General features: G+C 38.2%; 1 protein-coding gene across 7 annotated transcripts in view; it reads right to left on the bottom strand.

Annotated features, from left to right (window-relative positions):
• The window catches only part of LOC127573460 (protein tweety homolog 3-like), a 139,156-nt gene that overhangs the window by 97,757 nt on the left and 15,778 nt on the right, over positions 1-25,621 (bottom strand). The gene's annotated exons all lie outside the window — the stretch shown is intronic.

Below are 25,621 nucleotides of genomic sequence, written 5' to 3'. Positions count from 1 at the left end.
AACATGGGACATCATGGCAATCTAAGGTCAGCAAATTCAATTCTACTAGGACCGTCTGGGCCAACTAAATCATGCAGAGGGATTTTTCTGTTGGCTCTACTTAGTTTTCTTTTCTGAACAATGTTCAGTGCTAACATAAACTTCCATCAAAATCTCTCAAATATAGCTGTTAATTCAGCAGCTGCAAACAATTTCTACAAATTTCTACTACAAGATGAATGCGAAATTGAGAAATCTGAATACCCGTAAACAAGGAAATTTGAAAAAAGGTAGGAAAAGTGATTCCAAAATGAGAAATGGCATTGTATGATAATGAACACAAAGAGCATTTTTTTTAAAAAATGAACGTAAAATCTACACTTTACTAGTTGCATACAAATTCTACATACATTAGAATAGTTTATAATACTATTTTTGTAAAATCAAAAAAAATGCAAACGTGTGGCTATTTTATTAATGCTTTAAGCTGTGTGAATTTATTGATGCATGGTATCCATTACCAGCAGATAAGCAGGCTGCAACCTATCATGAACAGAAACTTTTCTCTAGCAGTTACGTATAAGCACACACATATAATCCAGTGATGAAGCTTAAATACATGTTTTAGGAATGGAGCAATGATCTATTCAGACAGCATCACGTTCATTAGCACCAAGGTTTCTCTCCCTGCATTGTGCTGCACGTGATGCATTTTTGCTTTGAAAGAGGAGCTGAAAGTTTCCAACTAATATTTATCCTTCCAACAACAGTTTTTGTCCCTTTATTCTGAGGCTGTGCCCTTGGATCCTAGACTCATGATCACATTTTTGTTCAAGGTGCCTTGCTCGTGCAAATTGTTTAACATACAACAATTATTACCCTAAAATTTGCAGAAAATGCTATATAAATGCAATACACAAGAGACTGCAGATGCTGGAAATCTGGAGGAACTCAACAGGTCAGGCAGCATCTGTGGAGGGAAATGGACAGTCGATATTTTGGGTCAAGACCCTTCTTCAGGGCTGCTGAGTTCCTCCAGTGCTTTGTGTGTTGCTATATAAATGCAAGCCTCTTTCTCCCAACTCAAATTATTACACAATTGTTGTGTGACCGGATAGCAATGATTGTGATTACCAGATTGTTGTAAAAATCTGATTCATTAATATGCTTCAATGAAGAAAGTCTACTATTCTTCAATCGGTTTGCAACTGTAGCTTTAAAGTAATATACTTGGATATAAGTGCCACTCATTTCAAAGCTAATCAGGAAAGGCCAATCAAAACCAGCTTTATCTGAAAAATCAAAATTGCATGAAAGTAAAAGAAGTTTACTCTAAGAAGTTTTTGAATGCTCTCCATTAATGCCACGATCCTCTTTAGAATACTAGTCTGCATTTAATACAAAGAAAAGGTGCAGTCTAGATCTCTCAGTCTGGAGAGAATGTATGATATAGTTCATATTTCTCTTGTGATAGACCAGAGTGAGTGACCACAAGTACTGAACCACAGCCTTCATGGCATCCAAAGGGACATTTAAAGATCCATATGCTTCTGCACTTATCACTTGGAAGTATACAACATTTACTTCAAGATATCTAATTAACTACTTTCACATAATGATTATTCATATTATTCCTGAAGAGAATTGAATAAATTCCTCCCCACCCATAAAGGGAGCGTGACTGATTTATTTCTTCACAAGAGCTGCAGTTAATCATGAAATTAATAAGATTAAAATGTGCAAGTTTTCAAATTCTTTGTGGAGTAAGGCAAAATGACTGAACAGTTTTGTTAATGAGACTTTTGAGATGTCAAGAGGTAAGTCACTGACCAGAGGCTACCCAGCCTCTGAGTTACTCTTACTAAACCCAGTATTTATGCGGTTGAACCAGCTGAGTTTCTCATCAATGGTGATCCCCAGGATGTTGATTTGTAGAGATATGTTCAGTCCTTCAGCTTCTGGCAATCAGTGCATCCATTTTTGATTATAGCCCTTTGTGCTCTCATTTCTAATCAAAGCATTCCTGCTCCAAAGCTTTTTGCCTAGCCATTGCTCACTCCAGCTTTTCAAAGCCTTAAAAACAATCTTTTCAAACACAATGTATTGGTCATCTCCACTATTTTTTTCTGTTTATTAACTATCCTTCATGAAAGGGCTTAGTGCATTTTATTGCATTAACAATGTAATAGAGATGAAGATATCTGCAAATGAATGGATATGGTGCCCAACAAACTTAATATGCGGTCAGTCTCTTTGAACTGCAGCTTGATTCTGGATGGTTATAAAGTACCAGAAACACCCAAAAGTTAATAGCTTTCAACTATTATTATGACAGACAAAACAACTGCTGTTCATTTTAGAGATTATGAACTTGTTGCACCATGTCTGTTGCATGCTGCGACCTGTAGATTGAATGGGGGGGGGGGGGGGGTGAAATAAACACATTCAAAACTGCAAAATAAACGTTGGTGAGGCTTGAACTGCACTGGGGTTCACTGAAAGCAATCAAACATCTTGACTACTGTGGAAAATAACTAATTTTCATAAAAACAAGAAACTGAATTTAATTTTGTACTAGAGTGATTCAATAAATCCTCTAAGTATTTTATTCTCCAAATATAGTTAGCTCAAAGTGGTGATTCATGCCTATTATCCCAATTGACATGTATAACTCTATTTCCCCTAGATCCCAGCCATACCATCTAATTGCATCTTAACTGCAAAATTTTTACATGCATTGCCCTACCAAACAAATCTAATACAAATATAGCTATTTTTGCACAAAATTTGGACAGTTATAAACCTTTTTCCCCTCTTGTCTATAGTGATAGGAAAATGTGGATAAGCAAGATCATCTCTTTGGAACAAGGACAGATCTTAACATTTTTAAATGAGTCCAATGAGATTTAGGAAATTCACCAATGATAATATAAAAATCACTGCAGAAGGATTATCAGCCCAGAGAGTCACTAGGGTTTCAAGAGTTTGATTACAACTGATGACATTATCTTGGCTCACTTACCCTGGAACACAGAAAATTAAGGGCAATTTGATTATATTTTTTTCACAATTTTGGAATGAATTGACAAGCTAGCTGGAGAATTCTTTTTGTTAGTGTCTGCCATAAGAAACACAAACAAGACATCAGGGTGAAGCCTGGCGAAAGAGATGTAACCCCACACAAAAGTCAGTGCACGCTAGGTCGATAATACTACATCAGAAATCACTAGAATTTTGCTCATTAAGGGTAATAAGAGATATGGAAACAAAGCATGTTGATGTAATTAGAATGCAGATCCACCATGATCTTATCAAATCATAGAACAGGCTCAAAGGACTAACGGCCCACTTCTTCTACACCCTGCAACTATCATATTATTTAAATTAGTGTTCTAAGTTAACCTTTGATATTTTGCCTAGCATAATACAATGTAACAGATTTATTCTATTGATTCATGAAAAAGAATTCCAGGGGAAGGCAGAGATTTTTTTCCCCATATTTTGTGTTACACTTGGTACAAAATTCCAGCTTTTTTTGAAATACTGGTTTAGAAATGGTACAATCATACTACTACAATAAATATGGATTGAATAACCAATTTTGTACAAAATATATTAATAATGAACAAATCTATCAGTTATGTATCACCACTGTGACACCATGTCCTAGACAGAGTAGGACTATATGGTAATTCTTCATCAAACGTACTTACAGACCATTCTACCATTAGTAAATGAGATCAGCTTTGTTTCAAAAACTTTACTCCACTTATTGTACTTGCATGCAGACGTAATACTGCTTTTAATCAGAAGACTTTCCAGAAGAAATACTGCTTTTAATCAGAAGACCTTCCAGAATACCAAGTCCTCACTATTTGCAAGGGATGTCCATGCCCCTATCCCATGGATAACAAACAAATGCAAACAACATCAAGGCTGCTGGCAATGACTAAGGCCATAAAGACATGTTCCATGCTTCCAAGTTTCAACTCATCCAAACAAGCTGAACATACAAGCATTCTAATCCCCAGCTCCAGCAGCATACCCATCCCGGCCACAAACATATTCGCATTCCTGACCCCCAGTTTCCCGGACTAACTCCACACCCACTATTGATATTTCACTACTTGTCAGCACAAGACATCAAATGCAATCCATCACTCAATAATCATGATTTACCGGCTCTGGTGAAATTAACTATATTTAACTTTACAATTATCAAGGCCCACTGATAAAATGCATCAACAGATAAAGCAGCATAACATCCAATTTTAATTGCATAATGATTTCACCCCAGTCCATGATTCTCTAGGTGTTCATAAATCCTAACCCTTAGAATCCTTTTTAACAGCTTACCCACCACAGACGTGAGACTCACCGGTCTATAATTCCCTAGCCTATCCCTATTACCTGTTTTTGAACAAGGGGACAACATTCGCAACCCTCCAATCCTCTGGCACCATCCCCGTGGACAACGAGGACTCAAAGATCCTTACCAGCGGTTCAACAATCTCCTCCCTAGCCTCTCGAAGCAGCCTGGGGAAAATCCCGTCAGGCCCCGGAGATTTATCGGTCTTAATATTATTTAACAACTTCAACACATCCTCTCTCTTGATATCTACAACCTCGAGAACATTACCCCTACCAGCACTCCCTTCCGTGTCATCAAGACCCCTCTCCCTGGTGAATACCGACGAGAAGTACTCATTGAGAACTTCTCCCACTTTCGCTGCCTCCAGGCAAATTCTCCCACCTTTGTCCTTAATCAGACCTACCTTTACCCTAGCCATCACGTACTTGAAAAAGGCCTTGGGATTTTCCTTAACCCTACTAGCCCAACGCCTTTTCATGTCCCCTTCTAGCTCTCCTCAGCCCTTTCTTAAGTTCCTTCCTCGCTACCCTATATTCCTCACAGGCCCTGTCTGAACCTTGCTGCTTATACCTCATGTACGCTACCTGCTTCTCCCTAACAAGTCATTCCACCCCTCTCGTCACCCACGGTTCCTTCACCCTGCCATTCCTTCTCTGCCTCACCAGGACATATTTATCCCTAACATCCTGCATAAGATCCCTGAACATCGACCACATCTCCATGGTACATTTTCCTTCAAAAAGGACATCCCAATTTACACTCCCAAGTTCTCTCCTTATAGCCTCATAGTTCGCCCTTCCCCAATTAAAAATCCTCTTGTCCTCTCTGCACCTGTCCCTGTCCATGACAATTTTAAAGGTTATGGAGCAATGGTCACTGTCCCCCAAATGCTCACCCACCAATAGATCCTTCACCTGTTCCGGTTCATTTCCTAAAACTAGATCTAACATGGCATTCCCTCTAGTCAGCCTGTCAACATACTGCGTCAGGAATCTCTACTGGACACATTTAACAAATTCCATCCCATCTAAACCTTTGGCACTAAGCAGGTTCCAGTCTATATTTGGGAAGTTGAAGTCTCCCATTGTAACAACCCTGTTATTTTTGCTTCTCTCCAAACAATGCCTGCCAATCTGCTCCTCTATATCTCTACTGCTAACGGGGGACCTACAGAATACTCCTAGCAGAGTAACTGCTCCTTTCTTGTTCCTTAATTCCACCCATACGGACTCTAGAGATGATCCTTCTACAACATCCATCTTTTCCACAGCCGTAACAGTGTCCCTGACCAGTATCGCCACCCCTCCTCCTCTTCTCCCTCCTTCCCTATCCCTCTTAAAACACCGAAAACCAGGAATATTCAATATCCACTCCTCTCCTGATGTCAGCCACGTCTCAGTAATAGCCACGATATCATAGTCCCCCATACTTATCCAAGCCCTCAGTTCATCCCCCTTATTCCTGACACTTCTTGCATTTAAGTAAACACACTTCAGTCCATCTACCTTACTACTTTTATAGCCTGTATTCTGCTTCTCCTTCCCCAAAGCCTCTCTACCTGTTTGATCTAACTTTTCCCCATCCCCTTCTTCCTCTGACCTACTCCTCCGGTTCCCTTAACACATTACTCCTGAGTTACTTAACACATTGTTTTTAAATATACATTTCCATTGCCATCTATTCCAATTCCTGTCTGCCATATCTTGTTCCACCTTCTAAAATATCTGCTGTCCATATCCTAAGTCAGACCAAGTTCCTTCCACTCTTCCCAGTACTTTTTCCACTTAAGTTGGCTTCCAGTTAAGCTACACCTCAAATTTTAATATTAATACATCTCTTTAACTCTTCTAGCTCTTCCTTCTTTTTTAAAATTTCCTCCACCCTTTAAAGCTTTTGGTCTCTCCGCAATACGCACCTCTTGCTGCCATGGAACGAAGTTCAGGGATTCTCTCGCTAAACCTTAATTTCCCTCTTTGAAGCCAGTTAAAGCCAGCACATTAATCAAGATTTTAGTTACTTGTCCCAATATCTCTTATGCACTGTGAAGTTTTTTTCTCGATAAACTCCTGCAAAGTGTGTTTTTTTTTCTTTGTTAGGAGGTATTAGATAATTGCAAGTTGATCGTGTGGCATATACTCACACTCCCTGACATATGAACATCTGACCTACAAATCGCTGTCCATAAGAAGCCATTACAATGTGCCACGTCAGCAGCAGTCTCTCTGCATTATCATTTCTTTGCATTTGCCACTCTAACAATGTTAGACAAACATAATTCAATCAAGTGATAGTGGCCCTTCTAGCAAACATCATGCCACTGACAAGTAAGTGAAAATTAAAATGGACATCATAAAGCTACATAACTAAGGTCAAACACCATCAGTTATCGGGCATGCTTTAGGGTTAAATCGTTCCAATAGTTGGAACAATTAAAAACAAAAGTTCTAGAACACGTACAGGGAATTGCAACTCATAAGTGGAGAATAATAACTAAAGAGAGAACTGTTATTAAAAGTGAAATGAGGAAACTGTTGATGTTTTGAATCCAAGACCAAGTTCAATGTTGTGCACCAATTAAACTAACTTGATACAGTAAAGGGCCAAAAACCTTTACAACAGTTTAAAGGTGAAAGGAGGTGAAGGAACTGAAAGTGAAAACTTTGAGCATTGAATAGTTTAACAGATTTAAACAGTGTGCAAATTTATGCAAAATAAACATCTTTCATGAAGCTGCCAGTGCAGATTTTAATGCAGTAAATGAATTTCTGTGTTTTGGCTGATATTATTATAGTGGGGATGAAATAGTTATTGTGCTAAACAAGTGTTCAATGCTGCTGAGACCAGATTATTTGGGGGAAAAAAAACTACTTGAATGCACATACATTGTTAAGGAAAGGTTAATGTTAGTCTTTAAAGTTGCAAATGTTTGATGGTAATGCCAATTTTAATTCCTAAAACCTCTTTCAGTTTACATTGCTAAGAACCTGTAATGTAGGGCATTTAAAAGACACTTGGACAGGTTCATGTATAGGAATGGTTTAGAGGGATATGGGCCAAATGCAGGCAAATGGCACAAGCTCGGGAAGGCATTTTGATTGGCATGGACGAGTTGGGTCAAAGGGCCCGATTCCATGTATATAATTCCATAATTCTATCACCATCAATGATACCTTACTTCCAGTTATCTGAAAGTCTATTCACAATGTGCGGGCAAAGTTTTGTTCCAGGACTGGTTGTGGCACCACTTACATAAGAGATGTTAAGACCCTGATGGGACTATGACATTTATCAAGACATCAAAATTACTGAAGCATGGGATGAAGTACAACATACCAATATGAATGGTGGCCTTTTGAGGGCAAAGTTTTGAAGGATGTGATGGTGCTGAGAGTGATAGGAAGTTTTCAATTGAGCAAGTAACTCTTACTGGAAGTTGAAACAGATGATAATGAGTAGTTGGAATATTACACACAAGAGCTATCAAATGAAGATTTTAATGGAATTTGAAGCTCAGCTGGTCACTGGGGTGGTGGAAGAAGACATCCCAAAAAAAGGGGGTTAGCAACCAAACAAATGGCATAAAATCTTCAGGATACAGAAGCCAGCATGGCTACATTCAAGGAGAAGACCTCCATTCTTCACACCTCAGTAACATCTTTAAGGATGCCAATGATTGGCTGACTTGCTGCAAGGAGATTTACGAAGAGAAAGGCCTCTGTGCAATCTACATTTGAAAAATATTTTAGGCAGGTTGAACCTTGCCAATTTCATCACAATATTGTCCAAAGTATCCTGAAAAACTTCATGTACCATCTTCATCTCCTGCACCCATTATAATTAATTAATCATTCACTCTTCACACAAAATTTTCCCCTTCTGATAAGCAAGCCAGCAGTGGGATTAAAGTTCAAAAATTGTGAAGCATTTTACTACTTATTTCACACTTTAAGATATTTACACTAAAATACTTTTTTATAACCACTACTGCTAGCCAACATAGCATTGACATTAAGAACATGTACTGACTTGTGAACAAACTAACTTATGAACAGGTTTCAGGAATGCAATTCAAAAAAAAATAGGGGAATCCCTTTAGAGAAAATATTATCTATCAAATCTACCGATGTCACATTTTTCCCCTCTCCTTCCAAGCTCCAACATTAATTTAACTCTTACACAAATTTATGGTGCAACATACATTCCTCTAATAGAGGAGAAAAAGTCCAGCGCTGCAAATGGAATTTAATACCAATGCATTTAAAAATAGCAAAGAAATGCTGTCATGGTTGGTAAATAAGCCAAAGACTTTATGTTCACATGGGAAAGGAAAAAGTGGAGAGGAACAAAAGGAAGGAGGTAACTTATCAGCCAGATCAAGAACAGTTTTTAGGAAAGCAGCCATAAATATTTCCAAAATCAAACTCAATTTCATAGAAAATTTATATGTTAATTTTGATTTTTGAATATTTCAAGGAAATTAACTCACTATTTTTCCCATGGCACAAGAAAAGCTTTCAAAGTACAAAGATCTATTTAAGCTGGTAGAGAAGTTATGTGCACTATTTGTTGACAATCGAGGAGTTTGCAGAGCCAAGTGAAAGTGCACAGAATAAAGGAATACCAAGCAAAAGAGCATCTACCCACCAAGTTCGAAAGCTCTTATGTACAATACAAAATTCTTCAACTCCTGTCTAGTGAATGCAGACACAAAATTAGATAAAATTTGATAGCACATAATGACATAATTTAGTCTTTTATAGGCAAAGCTATTCAGTATTTTTATTCAAATACCTATTTTTCTAAATATTTTGAACCAACTCCAATGCCACTCACTAGTACTACTTCAGTTACCTAAAATTGTTGAATTGATACCAAGTCTAGAAGGTTGCAATGTACCCAGATGGAAAATGATGTATTGCTCTTCATGTTTACACTGTGGCTCATTAGAACAGTGCAGGAAGCCAGGACAAAAGAAGGTCAGAATCGGACGTAAAATTAAAGTGACAGTTGTCTCAGGGTCATTTCTGTGGACAGAAAGAAAGCGGGCACTCAATCTGCATTTTGTTTATCTAATTTAGAAGAGACCATATTGTGAGTACTGAATACAGTAAACTCACTGGAAGTGCAAATGAACTGCTGCTTCACCCCAAAGGACTATTTGGATCCCTGGAGTGGTGAGGATAGGAAAGCAGCAGCCAAGGACGGGTGTTCCATCTCCACAGTCAGAACTTGTAAGCTCTACTAATAATTATTCATCTGTAACATTAACTCAAGTTTTTCCTCTCTCAACTAGCACTAGCTGATCTGTTGGGCATTTCCAGCTCTGACCTGCATCGCACAGCATTTGCACATGCCTTTGTTTGTTTCCTCTTTCTAATAGCTCTCATTATTCTATTAATTGAATGGCTTCATCAACAGCTTCACCACAGCAACCCCAGCCTCACCCTATCAGAGATATTCTTTATGTCCTATCCCTACCCACCCCCTCTGCAACTGAAAACTAACGTGTTTACCATTTCCCAGTTCTTCAAGCTGAACTGTTAACTGTTTCTCTTTCCACATATGCTGCCAGAACTGCTAAGCATTTCCAGCATTTTCTGTTTTTATTTCAGATTTCCACCATCTGCAGTTTTATGATTACCACTTTTTACTCTTCCTTTTGATATGAAACTTTTCTCGATCTCCTCTATTCTGATGATTCAGTTTGCCTTTCTCCCTCTAACTACAGATGCCCCCCACTTTATGGGGTGGAGAAGGGTTGTGGTGTCCCCAGAAAATGGTCCATATCATGACTTTACATAATGTGAAGGCGCATCACCTGTGCATGCATCAAGAAACAGGAGGTTTTTGGAAAAAAAATTGTGTTTTGACATTTATTTCTTCCCTCCACACAAATTCCATGAGAGCGAATATTATTCCCCACCTCAAAGTTTTGGGTACTGATTTGTGAATTCTGTAAGGGTGAATTTTCATAACCCAAATGGGTTACCGGTACTTCCTCTCGGTAGTGTAGATTCCTTCTGCGTGATGCAACTGGTGCTCAAAAGGATTTCAAAGATATTCACTTTTTTTACCCCCCCCCCCCCATGTCATTACTTTTTCTCTTTCACCTTTCATAGAATTAGACTTGGGGTAAAATGCAGCAGAGAGTCTTATGGTTCTCACATAAGAGCAACTGAAACCAACTGCAACCTGCTGCTTTTATGTGAAGGAGCTGCAGCCTACAAGTATTTAAGGGATGTCAGATAAAAAAAATGTTACAAGCAGACATCTACAAAGTACCTTTCACAACTTCATGAGGTAATTTTTAACCCCAAAATAGATTACTCAAAGTACAACCTATGTTGTTTCATAGACAATTTTAACACAAAGTGAGCAAAAAGTCATAACCTGCTTTTGATTATCTTGCGATAAGTAGGAATGTTAGTCAAGCACTGGGTGAACACTACTCTGTGTATGAAATCTTCTATTCCTGCCTAAGCACATACAGGCCTCAGTGCCTGTCTGAAAGACAGGATCTGACAATGCACAAAAATATCAACATACAATGCACTTAAATCCAGGATCAAGACTTAAACAACTATTATGGATGGCAACTATGAAACTTACAATGAATATATTACCAACAAAGGATACATTAAACACTGAAATGATTGCCATTACTGTAGGTTTAACATGGTTAGATTACATTGTATGATGCAGCATTCATGTTTTCAGCAGTAAAGATTTGTGTAGCACTATTCAAGCTCCTAATTTAATTGCTTCAACAGTGAACAGTGCACAACTAAAAAAACTAGAACAGGGAGGTGAAGAATGTTAGAGAATTAACACGAAATTCTTTGGAGGCTTTGTTAGCAACCAAAGAGAATTTCAGCCATAAAGCCTATATTAAAAGGACAGGACTAAGCAGGATAATTTTTTAACCTAATTGAATAACTCTAATATCTTTGTTTTATATTACAGATATATATTGCACATGTCTGAATGGAAGAGGCTGGTAATGTCCTTAATGGAGCATGATTTCAACTATCAGTGCTTGATGGCAAACTGTAACTTTCCTTCTTATAGCATGAAGAGCTTCACAGTCAGATATAAAACTTCAAATGTCCAAGCACACTAAGTGGAGATGAGGTGCCCCCCACAACAGATTTTAACGCGCAGGGTGATAGGATTTGTTCCACGCTTTGGGATTCATGACAAAATTGACAGTCCGGTCATCTATCATTTTCCATTTTGAAGTAGATAGCCATATTGTCCAGAGCCTGCAGAAATTCAGTTGATTGCTGTTCAGATTCTTTGAGGGAGATCAAAACCAGGGACCTCACTGCGGTCAGAAGATGAGGTATTTGTTCCTTCCACTGACTTCATCTTAGTTTCTTCCATCTGAATGAGTATGTGCCCACTGCATAGATGTTGGCTGCCATTTCCCAGAGTGGTCAGCATGATTTTGAATGCTTTTGTAATGTTAATACAAATACTGAAGAACTCCCAATGTTTAGTGGCAGTGCAGCTCTGCAACTTAATGAATAAATTCAAAAACTGGTCCCGAATTACAGTACAAGGCCAGAGTTGAAATCTTTGTTTTGAACTGGTATTTGTAAAGGGCATGTTTCCCTGATACAATGAGGTTGCCTTGGAGAATCAGGGGGAACTCAACAGCAGGATTCCTTTCTAATTGCTGAAATAAGTTCCTGTGCCATTGATGGCATCTGTGAAGAATCTAACAAACGTACTGTTGAGAGGCGATTGGAAAAAGGATCGTGCAACTTAAAAGATCTGCATCTTTTGCTTCAAGCTTTAATTCATTTGTGATTAATTTTAATCCACAGATATCACTGATTCACGAATGAACTTTCACAAGTAATAAGTAAAACAGTTTGGCACGGAATTTACCTTTGTAAAACTCACCAACATATAAAAAGACAAATCTACATTTTAAAAAAAATCACAAAAGAACGTTTTTTCAAAATCCCAAAGGAAATGGACAATTAAGGCACTTATAAACCATCATGAATATGGTAGTCACGTTGCCTTTTTGAACAATTTTAAAATTGACCAAACTTAACATAATGTTTGCAAGTTGTAAGAAACCTTGACAAAACTTATTATGGTACCAGGCTGTCTACAATTGAATATCAATGTCGAAACATTTTCAATACTGTGTCAAACACTGGAATAGATGGAGAACAGTTACTAAAACTGCACAATAATTAACTATTGCTTTTCACAGTTGATTTTTGTGCACTTATTTCAAGGCTGATGTTCAAACATGAAAGCTATTTTATTATCAATTGAAAAGCTAGTTTAAGGAAAATGGAGCACCAAGTTTTAAGATGAGATTTTTTTTTAAAAAAGCTAAATGTTATTTTATGGAAATTACATCTTTTCCATGCTTTGACAGAAATGCAATAAATTTTAAGATTTCCTGCCCTCTAGAGTTCTTATATTGTGAAGCACAATACACCCTCCGTACAAGATGTGATCGTATTGCACCAACCCTTCATATTCCCTGTTTCAGCTAAATATTCATTCAGCAAACTGGCTGCTGGGACAAGGGATGTCTAGTAGTTCACAACTCCTACTCGGATCCCAGATATAGGCGTGATGGCCACATACTAACTAAAATTAGAGTAGGTGAAATTCCATGAACAAAAGATCAACTAAATTAATGTATTAAAAAGCACTAGAGAGATCCAACAGATGCACAAATCAAGCTGCACTTAAAGGCTGTGCAAACTTGCTGTTTATACACACACTCATCACCCAGATGTCATTTTCTAATTATGTTTGATCTCATTTTGGCTAGCAGCACATCACTTCCATTTGCCTCTATTGACCCTGCATTAGAGAGAAGGTTCTGGCCCAGCACCAATAAGCGGGTGTTCCTGCTGGAATTTCATAAAGCTGAATGTCAAGAAAAAGGATTAAACTTGAACAGTAAGCTTCCTCGTAATCTGAAAAGCCTTGTGTCATGATTTGTCAAGGTTAAAGGACAGAGACTGAGGCCAAAAGCCTCTGGAACTCGCGAAACGAAATCCAAACAAGATATTGCCATCTTCAGGAGAACCAAGGAAAATTTAGAGAAAATAAAAGGAAAGGCTATTAATTCTAAGATAGTTCTTAAAATGATGGTCAGTTTTACAGGTCTTAATTAAAACTTTATGTACACATGATTTATTTTTCCCAGGTTTCTTTGTTCTGTGAAAACAAAACACTGCAACCGCTGGGAATCTGAAATCATAAACAGAAAATGCTGGAAATATTCAGGTTGGCCAGTATCTGTGTAGTGAGGAAAAGAGTTACCAATTCAAGATCAGTGATCTTTCTCCCACCTGAACCTTCAACTCTGCTTCTCTCTCCTCAGGTGCTGTCTGATCTGCTCAGTATTTCCAACATTTGTTCAGAGATAGAAAGTATGTTGAGAAGACAATGTGGAAAGAGAACAAAACACATTCTCGCAAAATACTCAGTCATGAGACCTGATCTGTTGAAGGAGGAAGTGTAGATTTCAGAATTGATTTTCCGACCTGAACATGTCGATTTCTTCATTGCTCCACCTAGCCTGTTCGATCTTTATCTGCTTTGGTTTCTGGTTTATACAATACCTAAAATAGCACATCAAGTGCAAGATAAGGTCCAAAGTATCATGATTTTATGGGATTAAGATCAGTGACAAAATTAAAGTTTACCTTCTGAAGGACATTTGACTCTCTTCACCCTCCTATCTGACCTTCCTACCCCCAACCACTCCCCCCCCACCCCGCCACCACACACACACACACACACACAGATGATACAGAGACCTATGGAGATTGCCTATGTGTTTACATAAGATGTAAACTTTGTTTGGAACTTTGTTCCATGGCTGCCACTGATTTGTTGATCTTGTGTAGCACTGCAGTGGAGACTATAATTAGGCTTTGCACCTCAGAATAGAAAGGATAAATTTAGTTACTTATGCTGAACTTTACTTCCACTGTTTTCCCCCCAATTTGGTTAAACTAGTGTCCCAATCGTTTTGTAACCCCTCTGTCCTGTCCATTTCTGATTTCTCCACCCAGATGTACTACTTTCTGCAGGGCATTTCAATTTGCAACGCAAAGAAAATAAAGCTGTTCTACAGCGATATTGATTACAAGTCAACAGTCAAATTAGTGTGTCCAAATTGCAATCTGCAAAAATATAAGGAACTCTTTGCCAAAATGAAATCAGAAATTCTAATAGACTTTTCATTACCATTATTTTGGATGTGAACAGACAAAAAGGTCTATTTATGTTCAATTACAATAGGGGTCAAATTCAATTTTGGTTATACATCAACAGAAAGAGAGGAATAGATTTTCCAGCATGGAACTTACATATTCTAATGTATCCACACAATATTATCAAACACACCAAGAGTGGCTAAAGTAGATGCAAAAATAAACCAGCTAAATTCACTTAAATTTGTACTAGTTTGGAACTACTTGTTTAGCTAAGGTAAAGAGATCAGATTTAGAATAAAAGTAAATTTGCACTCTTGATTAGTTTTTCCACAAATGGCAATTTAAATTCAAAGCAGGTAAATTTCCTCATCACTATAGTTCTGAATTGAAATACAAAAAGAATGTATGCTGCAACTTCATCATTATTACATTTTTACATCAGTGTTATCTCAGACAGAAAGTATCTTACACAAGTTTAGTAAGGATAAATAAGAACAATGATCGGAAAGATAAAAGAACTATTACACAAATATAACAGGAAGAAACAGAGACTAGAAATATAGCAAATAGCACACATTTCAAAAAGGTAGAGCCATGCTTGGCAAACCCTATTGCATTATTTACAGTAACAATGTAATGAATACAATGTACAAGAACTTTCAAAAGACCTTTGGTAAGGTAGTAGATCAAGTAAACTCAGAGCATGTGAAGTCAGGAAAGCAGCAGCAAAATGGATAGCAAACTAACTTCAAAACAGAAAACTGAACCGGGGTTAAAAGGTATTCACTCAGACTGGTGACAAGGAAGACGTTTCACAGGAATTACTTTTGGGAGCGACTGTTCATTATTTATACTCAATCAGAAAGTAATATCAAAGCATGCAGATTAATAAGGAGTGTAGGGTTAATCCTGAAGAGGACGGCAACAAAATACAAAACACCCAGAAACAAGCTTGTAGCTTGGACACATTGTTGCATTTAAATTCACTTTCTACACAAAAGGAAAATAATTCAAAAGTAGAAATGTCATTTTGAGCTTGTACTTAAGCTTACTTAGACTAAATTGGAATATAAAAAGGATATAAGTATTGAATACTGTGCAAGAATGTCTAATTTCACAGGAAAAAAAGGAGGGGGAAAAAAGATAGAATCTTACACTCATCAGGAGCTAGGATCATGAACTTAATCTAACAGGGAGTTTTAGTTAAAAGATTTGCCAGAAGATAGCAGGCAAGGCTGAGCCAATGAATGTAATATACCTGATTTCCCAAAAGGTGAAAAGATGGGCCTCATTCTTAACCACAGGCCCAATCTCATTTGAATATAGAAGATTTGGAAGCCAAGTGTAGATGCTGGGAGGCCATTTCCTCTGGCTGCAGAGTGCAGAATTAGGGGCATGGTCTCAAGACAAGCAGTCAGCCACATTTGGGCTGAAATCAGGAGAAATTTCTTTACTCAGAGGGTGCAAATCTTAGGACTCTGGATGTCTGAGTGTCATATCCAAGGCCAAGAGAGATTTTTGAATGGCAGTGAAATCAAGGAGAATGTGTTTGATTCTCCATCTCAAGTCCTCGCCCAATCATTCACCTGTTCAAGAAGTAGCTGTCAGAATGGAGTTCTGCTAGCCACAAAAAAAGTTCACAAACTAATGTACTTTATCACAGGGTCCATAGTTCAGTTTGCATATCCTCAACTGCACTGTGGTTTTCCATTTACAGAAATCATCATATTGGTCTGTTGATATTCTGACCTGGTTAATGGTGGAGGAGAAAAGTTTGAATCTTGAGTCAAAATCACTGGGTGGGAGATTTTCTTAAGTGTTTAGAAAATAACCTGTTATGTGTTTACAAGCTTGAACATAAACTAGGTTTCTATGTTGCATAATGGATAGTTTTAATACAAATCTAATTATGACCAGAAGATGAGTTCTGCTCTTATTTAACAGCAACACTAACTTAAGTCATCTTTTGTGCCTTCCATTCGTTTTAGCATTCTGATGAGATGTTGGCAATGAATTTATACTAAAGGGAAACTTCAACATAAACAAGATAGTTGAACTGCATCCAACTACATGTGTAGCTCTTCCTCAATTAGCGACAGTACGTTAACGTCAATGTATCATAAACTGAAGGCATTATAACCCCTTAAACATTTTATTGCAGTTTACAGGTTAATTGAAATCTATAATATTCATTCCAGTTTATGACCTCCAGTTTAATTATAAATAAACTTCTGTGTCACCCTACTGCCAAGCTCATTGGCTCATGTTGTCCTATCCTTGAATCGCCTGCTTTCTAAAGATTAGCACTTTCAGGCACACATGTAACTGATAAGGAAAATTTCTAGTACACACAGGTAGCTGAGACAAAACTGGATTCAGATTAGTACACTTGGAAGATTTGACAAGATACAGGAGACCAGATACAGAAAATCAAAAAAGAAAACTACAGATGAAGAAAATTCTAATTAAAAACAGAAAATGCCGATCATATCTCAGCAGGTCAGGCCACATTTATAAGAAGAGAAAGGTTAACTGAAACAGTTAAAGGTTTCTTTTCTCACAGATGCAGCCTGACTTGTTGAGTATTTCCAGCATAGTCTGTTTTTATTTCAGACCAGCCACAGGATCTCTATACTCATTTATTTTGAATGGATATTTTACAGTTACAAAGGAGGCACCCCTGTGGTATTACTTCCTAGTATCACTCAGTCTCAACCAGGAGGATTACCCATTACGAAGTAGGCAAAGCCAGAGCCCAACTTTGAAGCATCTTAGAGGAATGTGACCAACACTGCAAAATCCCATGGGGAGCTAGAGGGAAGATATTAAAAACATGACATTGTGGAAAAGGTTACTTCAATTTGCGCTTATTTTTTTTCCTCAAGCCGTAAAACTGAATAGAAGTTTGAAACTGCTAAAGACCATCAATCTAGCATCTTTATCTCAAGTCATTTTGTATTCTGGCATTCCACCCAACTACCAAGGTCATTATTTTCTGATTTTTCTCATAGTCTCATAATTATTTGTCCCTATTCCCCAATGTTCCTTTTCTAACCGAATAGAACAAATCGATTTAGTACTCGATCTACATTCTTAAAAAGCACTTAATTTATTCAATTGTGAAATCGCTAAAATTATGTACTTTCTTGGTTGTTCTCTCTAATTTCTGAACCACGAAAATCTTTCCCTCAAACTCACTTCTATTTAAAGAGCTGTATTACTAACCAGGATACAAAGAATTTATTAATTAGCTACTCTTTCCATCACTATCAGAGCTAGAAGGTGTTTTTTTTTTGCAAATTCTTAAACTTTACTTGCACAGGACAAATACAATATGTTTTCTTCACAATACTAATTATTCTCATTATATTCTTTGACTTTTTCTGCAAAGATTTTAACGTTTTAAGGTGATCAGCACATAAAGGTAAAACTAATCACTTTGAACAATTAAAACTCCACCAAGTTGTAGATATCCAAGAGGCCAAGAATGTAAGGAAATCAGCAGCTCAGAGCAATTACCAGCAGCCATTAATGTATTTCAAATAATTAAAGCATCAAAAACTGAAGATTCATAAATGAAAAGAAGAAATGGAATAATGTCATGGCGCATTTTCCATCCTTAAGGTAATCAACTCTTATACACTTGCTTCTGTAGAGCAAAGGCACTGAGATTTGTTGTGCTTTGTGAAACCTAGCTAATTTTTCTCCAGTTGCAGCAGCCAGAGCAGAGGGGAGGAGCTAGCAGTTTTTTTTTGAGTTGTGTGATTGGCTAAGTGTGTGGCAACTCAGCCAATAAAAGGAAGGTTGGGTAAAGCAGAGTGGCTATTTTGTGAGTGTGCCAGTGTAGGAGTGGGAATCTGAGGCTTTGGTGAGGAGGCACAGGTGAGTAGCAGTTAAGAACAGGTAAGAATTTTTATAGTTAAATAAAAATACATCAAATTATAATTAATTAAATAAAGTAGGGATGCAGGATCAGGTGATGTGTTGTAGCTGCACAATGTGAGAGCTGGTGGACCCTTCTGTGGTTCCTGGTGACCACATCTGCAGCAAGTATGGATTGCTTGAGGAACTCAGGCTTGAAATTGATGACCTGGAATCTGAGCTTCAAACACTGCCAGGCATCAGGAAGGGGGAAGAGTTACCTGGTAGGAGGCAGTCACACCCATTAGATTAACTACTTCAAATTTGGTCTGTGGTCAGGGACAAGAGGGTGTGACTGTGAGTGAGGCAGATAGGGGAATCTAAGAGGTAGTGCTGGAGGAGCCACAGCCCTTCAGCTTGTCCAACAGGTCTAAGATTCTTGCTCCCTGTGTGGATGAAAGTGGGGGCTGTAGGAAGGATGGGCAACCAAACTGTGACACCATGGTTCAGGGAGCCATTCAAGAAGGGGCAGAAAAGAGAAATGTAATTGTGATTGGGGATAGAATAGTTAGGGGAATAGAGACTATTCTCTGTCGCAAGGATCAGGAGACCTGAAGACTATATTGCCTGCCTGGTGCCTGGGTTTGGGACATTTGACCTGCAGAGGAATTTGGAACAGGAGGGGAAAGATCCAGTTGTCATGGTTCACATGGGTACCAATGACATAGATAGAACAGGAAAGAGGTTCTGCTGAGGTACTTTGAGCAGCTAGGGACAATTATAAAATAGGACCAAAAAGTTAGTAATCTCTGGACTACTACCTGAGCCACATGCAAATTGGCACAGGGTCAATAAGATCAGAGAGTTAAATACGTGGCTCAAAGATTGGTGTGGGAGAAGTGGGTTTGAATTCGCGGGACATTGGCACCAGTATTGGGGAAGGAGGGAGCTGTTCCAATAGGATGGGCATTCCACCTGAACAATGCTGGTACTAGGGTCCTAGTGAATAGCATAACTGGGGCTGTAGACAGGGCTCTAAACTAAATAGTAGAGGGGATGGGTTCAACAGATTGGAAAAAGTATGGATAGAGTAAAAGGGGAGGAGAGTGCAGGAGAGGTTACTAAAGTCTCCAGAATAGAGTAAGACCAAGTTTAGAAAGGGATAAGCATTTAACTTCAGGCAACATAGAAACAAATTTGAGAAGAAGGGTGGTGAACACAGGACTGAAGGTCTTATATTTGAATGCACACAGTATACAAAACAAGGCAGATGAGCTCATAGTGCAGTTGGAAATTGGCAGATATGATGTTGCGGGCATTACAGTCATGGTTGAAAGAAGATCACAGCTGGGAGCTAAACATCCACGGGTACACATCCTATCGAAAAGACAGGCGGGTGGGGTGGCTCTGTTGGTAAAAATTGAACTCAAATCCTTAGCAAGAAGTGATACAGAATCAGAAGAGACAGAATCCTTATAGGTAGAGATAAGAAACTGCAAGGGTAAAAATTCCCTGATGGGAATTATACACAGGCCTCTGAATAGTAGCCAGGATGTGGGGTACAAATTACAACAGGAGATAGAAAAGGCATGTAAAAAAGGGCAATGTTATGGTGGTCATGGGGGAATTTCAATATGCAGGAAGACTGGGGAAAATCCAGTTGGTACTGGATTCCAAGAGAAGGAATGTGTAGAATGCCTATGAGATGGCTTTTTCAGAGCAGCTTGTGGTCAAGCCCACTAGGGAAAAGGCAAATCTGGATTTGATGTTGTGCGGTAGACCAGATTTGATTAGGGAACTTAAGGTAAAGGAACACTTTGGAGGCCGTGGTCATGGTATGATAGAATAATATGCAGACTGGTGAAGTTGTGAATAGTGTAGAAGACTGGCGATAGATACAGTGTGATATAGATCAGTTGCAGATGTGGGCAGAGAAATGGCAGATGGAGTTTAACCTGGATAAATGTGTGGTGTTGCACCTTGGTAGGGCTAATGTCAAGAGGAGTTTAACCTGGATAAATGTGCAGTGTTGCACCTTGGTAGGACTAATGTCAAGAGGCAGTACACTCTTAAGAGCAAGACCCTTAACAGCGTTGAAGAGCAGAGAGTCCATGGCTCATTGAAAGTGGCTACACTGGTAGATAGGGTGGTTAAGAAAACTGATAGCACACTTGCTTTCATTAATTGAGGTATTGAGTATAGGAGTCAAGAAGTTATGATGCATCTCTATAGAACTCTGGTTCAGCAACATTTAGAGTATTGCATGCAGTTCTGGTCACCTCACTATAGGAAGGATGTCAAGGCTTTAGAGAAGGTGCAGAGGAGGTGTACTAAGATGCTGCCTGGATTAGAGGGTATATGCTATCAGGAGATGCTGGACAAACTTGGGCTCTTTTCTCCGGAGTGGCAGAGGCTGAGAGGTAATCTGTTGGATGTGTATAAAATTGAGGGGTATAGATGGGGTGGACAAGCGTTATCTTTTTCCCATTATTGAGCGATCCAATACGAGAGGGCATGCATTTAAGGTGAGAGGGGGTAGCTTCAGAAGAGACGTGAGGAGTAAGTTTTTTTTAAACTCAGTGGTGGATGCCTGGAATGTGTTGCCTGATAGGGTGGTGGAGGCAAATTCAGTGGGGGCTTTAAAGAGGGGCTTGGATGGCACATGAATGAGGGGGAAAATGGAGGGATATGGGCATCCTGTAGGTAGGAGGGATTAGCTATGTCAGCACAATATTGTGGGCTGAAGGGTCTGTTCTGTTCTATGTATATGTTCTAATTCACCATGCAGTTTGAGAGGGAGAAGCTAAAATCTGCAGGCTGGGAGCACGACCATTCCAAGGAATTGAGCACAAAATCTAAACTGGCACTTCATTGCACTACCAAGGCCTTTTGAATGAAACGTTAACCTGAGACCTTGACTGACCTCTCAGGTGGATGCAAAAGCTTCAATGACACTACTTTAAAAGGTGGCAAAATCACATTATTTGGGGAAAAAAAGAAACAGTTCACTTCTACCACAGTTGCCCATTTTAAAAAAAAAATTAAATATTATTGATAAAATTCACAAAAGTAATAGTTTTAATACCAAACACAGCACCAATATCAGCACAACTCTTGTTGTGCCGTAAATGAAATAGCATTTTTCCCTTACATTCCTCCAGCAATCTTTTAGAAAGTTATCATTATTAAACCTAGGCACTAGCCTATTACTCCACAATGGCAGATGGGCTTTAAGTTGTGACCTCTATCTGACTGGTCTTTGCAGCAGCTACTCCAAGTTTCAGTGCATCACTCAGCACATGGTCCTGAACCTTAATGTGCCAATCTGTAGCAATCAATTGTGGGCAATTCATTAAACTGGACGACCAGCACATTGAGCAGGGTGAAAGGGCATCTTTCACAAAGTTGGTCTTCCACAGCAGACGATGGCTGTCTCACTGCATCGGTAGAAAAGACCGTAGAGCACAAAATGGTGTTACGCAGCTGTTCCAAATGAACCTCAACGAAGAATACTGCATCTATTTCCAGACGAATTTTTTGGCAAATGTGCATTCCAGAAGTAGATGGATGATCTTGTTCCAAGCACAGCTGCTTCTAAGGCAGCATGCACTGGGCAAGGCACATCAAGGACCTGACAGGGAGAGCTCTTATCATCAGGCTAGCAAGGTCTCCATTTGTTTGAAAGTTGTGGCAAAGCAGCATTCTGCCAAATGACCGACAGTCAGCTCAGGGAACCACCCAACTGGATCTATGATTTTCTCCCCCCTCCAGGCTTTTAGAACATTCCATCCAAACCTTGACTGGTCAAATGTTCAAGACAAAATGTACTTCAAAAGCGACAAGTGGAACAGCACAATCCAGTCGAAAGGAATGTTTTGCAGAAACACAGCCAGACCCATCTATTGCACCACCAGGGACACAAAACCTCATAGCATTTACATACCAGGGAATACTAAGTGTTATGTGCAGCTTAATACAATCACACACAAAGCTAGACATCAGGATGAGGAGCATTTTGAGTACACTTTTCCCTACTTATCGCTGGAGATTTGTACATTGTGTTTCTGCAGACAATCCCTTTTTGCAAAGAAGAATCTGGTCACTGGGTTTGTGGTGACCACTGTGTTGCTACACATAGCATGAGTAAGACCCATACCCTATATCTGCACCACAGCTATCACTGCAGCCATTTTCTAGTTCATCTGAAGATTGAAAATAGATTGAAAGCCCAGTCTACAACTGGGCTTTATGGAACATTGTTATGCAAACTAGCATCTTCTAACTTTGTTTTAAGAATGGCCAGAAAATAGTCATAACATAAATGCAAGCTACTATTTTGTTAACAACTGCTAAAACACTGATGTACTATTTCTTACATATTTGTACACACTGGAATTGATTTCACAAGTAGCTGGAACAATGCCTTGGAGGTTAAAGGCTTCATGATATTACTGCAATTCTAGCTGGCAAAGTTTCTATCCTACGCCACAAATCTCCACACCCACGATCTCAACTCTTGATCCTTACCACCTTCTATTCATTTTATCTTAGTTTAGAAGCACCCATTCTTAGTTCTATCTGATCTTTAAGAATAAATTTATTTAGATGATGTCACCTCAGAACATTCTGTGACTCTTTCCAAGGTTAATCTGCCTATTGGAAAACACTACCACAAAGACAGGATGTCTGTTCTTCATATATTTTTATATTTAATTGTTACCTCTTTCAAACAGTGGTATTTTGAAAGATTACAAATGAAGTGATACATGTGTTTACCTTCCAACAAAACAAATTTGGCTATTTTTAAATTTTAAACTTCAATGTCAGAAAATATATTCTGATGACAAGCTAGATAAAGCAATATTTGGAAAATTAACCCACTGTTTACCCTAAAGATATCACAAATAATTTTCCTTAAAAACAGACTATTATCCAAAAGTGAAGTAAAATGGATTAGATGTTGCATGTTGAAATTAGAAAGTACCTTTATTGTCACACTGTGCTTTCTATTTACATATCCTGCACAAAATGATATTGAAATAACTGAGGTACAATGTACCACTTGAACATCCACTACTGTCACGTAATAAAGCAAATCAATAATACTACGCATAATAAAGATTAAAATATAGTCCTGCAGTACAAAAATAAAATCCAATAAAAAATAAATTTCCTGGAAAAGCAGTGCTTAGCCAAAAACAACTTAGCCTGCAAATGTAAAAATATATTCCACATGGAAGCATCAAGATTTTCAGATATTTTCACCAGTTGTTTATTAACTCAATCCAAAAAAAAGTCAAAAAATGCACTTCAAAACCTAAAAAGTTATAAATTACAAAATGTGGCAGCAGGCATCAACTAGTAATGGTAGTTTAAAAATCAGTGCAGAGATATGAAATACAAATCTATCAATTATTGTCCACTTTACAAGTCATTAAGCCTGCAATAAATGGTGCAAGGACAACTAAAGCAGAAGCTGATCAAATTGAGGGGTTTTGATTCAGGTTTGCGGTCATTATGTACTCACCCAAATTAAAATTTACTGTTGAAAAAAATTATCATTTGGTGGGGAGGAATTGGGAGAGGGGGTGGAAGAAGAGGAAGGAGATGGTGAGGTAATGGTAAGAACAGAGGGAAAAGACAGTCAAGATTAAAAATAAAATGAGGCAAATGCCAAGAATAGTAGAAATCTAAAGCTTATAACAAAGGAAAAATATTGTTTGCTGTAAAATTCATTCTTTCTTGACAGCAATGAAAATCTTTATTTTAATTGTCTGCCCATCCACACACTTAATGTTAAGATATTTTAAATACACAGCCCCATGCATCACCAGAATAATTAGATGAACCACACCTACTCCCTTGTGCAAGCAATGATGTGGCATCATTCACTTGCTACTGTACTGTTCTACTGTTGAAATGTTCATTCAGCAACAAAGTAGTGGTTCCATAAGTTACATGAAGTCAGTTAAGAGAATTTACACCTTTGAATATTCATTAATAAAGCAGAAAGGGGGCATTCAACTTAGTGTGCCTGTGGCAAGCCATTGATTGATTTATTCACATTCTTCTGCTCTTTCTCATAGCCTTATAATTTCTCATACCTTCAATAGTAAAGCAGTACAATAACATAGATGCAGAAATTAAAGAGGCAGCATTTAGCAGGAATAATACAGTAATCATGGGGGACTTTCATCTACAGAGTGGACAAATCAAATGTGCAGTAACAAAGGTGGAAGACAAATTCATGGAATGTATATAGATGATTTTTTAGATATGCTGAGGAACCAACTGGGGAATGGGCGATTTTAATCTTATACTGTGCAATAAGGGTTAATCAATAATCTTGCTGTAAATGAAGCTTCAGGGAAGACTGACCACAACATGATGGAATGTTTATTAGGTTTGAAATTAGAATCTTAACTCCAAACAAAGAAAACTATGAAGTATGAAAAGCAAATTAATGAATTGGTGATGGTTGATTGGGAAACTACATTAAGAAGGTGTGAAAGAGGAGAAGCAATGACTGACATTCAACAAAATAATACACAATTTGCAAAGAAAATCTTGTAAGGCACACAAACATAACAAGAAAATTGCTCCACTTCTGGCCGACAGAAGTTAAATACAGCATTACATCAAAAGAAGAGGCTTATAAAATACCAGAAGTAGCATTAACCCTGAGGATTGGGAGCACTTTATAATTGTTAAAAAGGGAAGAGAGCATGTAAGAGTAAATGAGAGAAAAATAAAAAGACTACAAGAGCTCTGTAGATGTGTTTTGAAAGATTTGGCAATAGATACAGGCTACAACTTTAACACATGCATTATAAACTATCTGCATGTTAAGTTTAACTTACATTAACTCAATTTTCGAACCATTTTCTTTTCAAAAATAGTACAATACACTTTGCCCCCATTCTCCACTGCTATATCCCACAGTAAAATTTATAGAACTGACCCAATGCTCAGCTATCAATCCTTTTCCAAAATCTATTGCTCCTTCTTAGTACTGTGCTGTCAGAGGGACTTTCACAAACAAAGGTTTATTATATTCTACTGGAAATAGTACTGCCTCACTGTGACCATGGAATACAAAACAAAAAAAACACACACCAACTCTCCATGGGAGATCAGTCCACACATACTGACTCTCCCTGGTTGAAAGATTACAGGCATTGACTCACTGGGGTATGGGTCTTAC

This window comes from Pristis pectinata, chromosome 8, assembly GCF_009764475.1.
Source record: "Pristis pectinata isolate sPriPec2 chromosome 8, sPriPec2.1.pri, whole genome shotgun sequence".
NCBI classification, from domain to species: Eukaryota; Metazoa; Chordata; class Chondrichthyes; order Rhinopristiformes; family Pristidae; genus Pristis; species Pristis pectinata.
Note: the sequence above shows the minus strand (reverse complement) of the source record. Positions and strands in the feature narration are given on the sequence as shown.